The sequence below is a fragment of the Pteropus medius genome, unplaced genomic scaffold (assembly GCF_902729225.1).
Source record: "Pteropus medius unplaced genomic scaffold, Ma_sr-lr_union100, whole genome shotgun sequence".
NCBI classification, from domain to species: Eukaryota; Metazoa; Chordata; class Mammalia; order Chiroptera; family Pteropodidae; genus Pteropus; species Pteropus medius.
Window position 1 is genome coordinate 4796114 of NW_024356335.1, and position 3734 is coordinate 4799847.

The 3734-nt window shown below is 51.7% G+C and overlaps 1 long non-coding RNA gene across 1 annotated transcript in view; it reads right to left on the reverse strand.

Moving 5' to 3' along the window:
* Positions 1-258: 258 nt before the first annotated feature.
* The window catches only part of LOC120601761 (uncharacterized), a 10127-nt gene continuing 6651 nt past the window's right edge, over positions 259-3734 (reverse strand). Inside the window, exon 3 of the long non-coding RNA XR_005652550.1 lies at positions 259-3289. This is a non-coding gene — a long non-coding RNA (uncharacterized LOC120601761). The remainder of the gene's footprint in view (positions 3290-3734) is intronic.

The window sequence follows — 3734 nt, forward strand, 5'->3', positions numbered from 1 at the left end:
CCGCAGAACCTGCTCGATTCATGTCTCTGCTGACAGACCGTCCTCCGAGGTGGCAAAGATACATGTTATGCCTCAATCACCCTCTCCCCGGTGACCTTCGGGCCCCAGCAGGTGAGAAGCTACTGTCCTGCTCCCCCTAGTCAGAACTGGCCTGGGAATTGGGCTCCTTGGTTCTAGTTACAGTGTGTAAAGACTTCTCTGTGGAATTTACAACACTTTCATTCATGTATTCACGCATTGCCACATAGTCATTGAGTTCCTACTATGTGCCAGGCCTGTTCCAGGTTCTTGGGGCACACGAGTGAGCAAATCAGGGAAAATCCTTTGTCCTCGGGGGCTTACATTCTACTGGAAGGACAGTGACAGAATAATGACCCACTCCCTCTCCCGAAGACATCCATATCCTAATCCCCAGAACCTGTTAATATGTTATTTTGTGAAACAAAAAGGATTTTGCAGATGTGATTAAGTTAAGACTTCTGAGATGGGGAGATTGTCTTGGATTGTCTGGGTGGGCCCAATGTCCCTGTAGGAAGGAGGCAGAAAGGTCAGAGTCAGAGAGAGCGGTGACGATGGACATCGAGGCTGGCACGATGCATTTGGTGGGAGGAGTCCACGAGCGGACCATGCAGGCGGCCTCCAGACGCTGGAAAGGGCAAGGGAATGAATTCTCCCTGGGAGCTTCCGGAAGGAACAGCAGTGATTTCAGCCCAGTGAGACTCATTTCAGACTTTGGCCAGAATTATAAGAGGATAAATTTGTGTTGTTTTAAGCCACCAAGTGTGTGGATATTTGTTACAGTAGCAACAGGAAACTAATACACTGACTTAAACACCAAACTTAATATATAAGCAGATAATCCATGATGTGTTAGAAGGCGATGGGCCAATGATTCGGGGCTCTCCTTTGCTTTAGGGGGAGGCGGGACGAATATCTATTTGCACATGGGGTAAGTGGGCGGCCAGTGCTTGATAGTTCTTTGCGTTCCATTAAGGAGAAGCCTTTTGTTTATTGATAGAGGCGTGCCTGACCACGGTGATAAAATCCCACTGCACATCAAAGTGAAAGTCAAATCTCAAAGGCAAAACGTAATTCCTGGTGGACCGCTTTGTACGTAGACAGAATTCCATTGCATTAAAATGTGCAAATGATCGTATGTAGAAAACTCCTGTTTACCAGATGGAGAGACCGAGGCAGGAGAGGGGGCAGGAACCTGACCCAGGGCTTCATGGCGATATGGTGAACTCGCCTCCATTGGCCTGGCAGTTTGGGCTTGGGTTTCCCCTCCACGTGAAACCCAGAGTGTCTCTCTTGCACACCACACAAAGGCACCGTACCCGCTCACACACTTTCCCCAGAGAAACGACCCAGCCTGTGTGTGCTGCTGACTGTCCAAGTCGGAAGGAGAGGCGACCTCCCAGGAGCCTCGTGGGGCCCCTTCCGTCGCTCACGATGCATCTCTTTTTCCTTTGCTTTCCTCGGAACCTCTGTAGCTCTCCACGTCCCCCGGAAACATCACGGGCTCTCTGGAGTCGCCGTACACCTGTCGTGCCCCCTCAACTGTAACGGACACTCTCTGAGAGTAACGGTCCCGTCCCTCACCCTCTGTGAAGCCACCTGGAGGGCCGGATGTGTGGATGACACTAGCCTGTGTCGTTTGAAGGCAAAACTGGAATCAAGTCTGCTGCATTGTGGTGACCGTATGTTACGATACAGGTTCAGCTGCTGTAACATAGCCCCAAACAGCAGTGACCTAAACTTGATAACCAGTCCCCAACGTGCACAGCCCAAGGTTGATATGGTGGCTCCACAGGGTCAGGGACCCAGACTCCTGCTCGCTGGCCATTCTGTGGTCCTCAACACACAGCTTCCACCTTGTGATTTGAAATGGTGGTTCCCGTTCCTGCTAGTGCATCTTCTTTAAAGCAGGAAGGAGAGGTGAGAAAGAGGTCCCCTCTTCCTTTAAGGGCAGGGCAGGACAGGAAGTTGCACACATCACCTGCAGTCACATGCCACTGGCCAGAACCTGATCACATCGGTACCCTCAGTTGCAAGAAAACTGGGAAATGTGATCTCTTGTTGGGTGGCCAGGGACAGCCCCACCTTGGAGGCTGGCCACCATGCCCTGTAGCAAGTCCACCTTATTCACCTTGGGTTTCCCCTGCACAGGCCTAGGGTTGGGGGTGTGGAGTCCATGCTCAATAAGAATTTGTTGGAAGAACTGATGAATGAATACAGTGTCTCATAATAATAACACCTCCCTCTTGGGGCTGTTGTAAATGGGATAATGTACAACATACTGAGCCCATGGAAAGAGCTTCGTGCCAGCTCTTGCTGTTAGTACTGAAGATATTGTCTAGTCGAATCCGATGCCCAGAAAAGGTATTGTGTAGATATGTGATTCATTTCATCCCATTATCCCGTCGGAATCTGGACTATGGAGGGTCGGTGATGGTTTAGGGGATTTGGGGTTGGGGGATGACGGCTCCCAACGCTTTAGGCACTGATGAGAAGAGGCCTAACGATTAAAAGCTTTGTGATGACTACATGGGATGAATGAATAAGTGAAGAGATAAATGAATGAATGATTGCATTGGAAACCCTGAGGAATTCCCTGCTTGACAGTGAAATTCTGTCTCCTCGGCACCTCCTGGACCTAGAAGTCTTGGGGAGTGAAGCGCCGGGCACGGCAGCTGCAGCCAGGCCCAGGGAGGGCAGAGCCAGCATGCCGATGACAAGTGTGTTCTCCCGGCCGGGAGAAGCTCAGAAAGAATGGACAGTGGTACCCGGTGGCCCGTGTGTCACCAGCTGGGATTGTCCGTGGATCCAAATGTCTTGTTGATGCTGGTGGCCTCCCTGCTTCATGTGTGATCTCCTAGGTGCCTCCTTAGGGGCTGGGGGCTCTTTCTCCAGCCTTTGGTCCCTGCATCCCTGGGAGAGGCTAAATGTTGTTTTGCACAATCTGGGCTCCATGGAAACCGCCCAGACTTAGTTAATCCTGCTTCCCATGCTTCAAGCAAACCCGGTTTATGGAAACCTCTGGGATCTCAGTTAAGGTGAAAATACAAGTTGGCCTCAGGGTCTGCCTGCACAGGAGGCTTTTACGTAGTGGGTGGACCTTGCTCAGTGCAGCCTCTTGTTTCTGTCTGAGCGTTGTCAGGGCTCGGGCAGATAAATAGCTGGGGGGCTATGGAAATGCCGCTCCGGAGGAGGCAGGGCCGTGCTGAGCCCAGACAGATGTAAGACCTTGGACAAGCTGCCCAGCTTCCCTGAGCCTCAGTCTTCTCATCTGAAAAATGGAGACGACAGCACATCTCAGAGGGTTGGCAGGATGAGGGGCAGTAGGCTGTCAGCCTGGCACCGGCACACAGCAGATGCCCCCAGATGACAGCTATGATGGATGTCACTGGGCGCTGAGTTAAAAGCCACCCAAGACTTGCAAAACCGTGGTGGGCTGCAGAGACACTCCTTGCCCTTGCTCCAGGATGCAACCCCCCATGCTTCAAGCAGCAGTGAGGGTGACTATGGGCCTGCACGTCTGTCTGGAGGGGACCGGGTGGGTGTGGAAATGGATCAATTACACCACAGCGTGAGGTCTCTGTGCTTTCCAGACTTCGCATCAGGAGTGTTTATTGCTTCGATAATAGGGGGTGGAAGCCCAAAAGACCAAACAAACAAGCAGTGTAATGAGAGAGACAGAGAGAGAGAGAGAGACAGAGAGACAGAGAGACAGA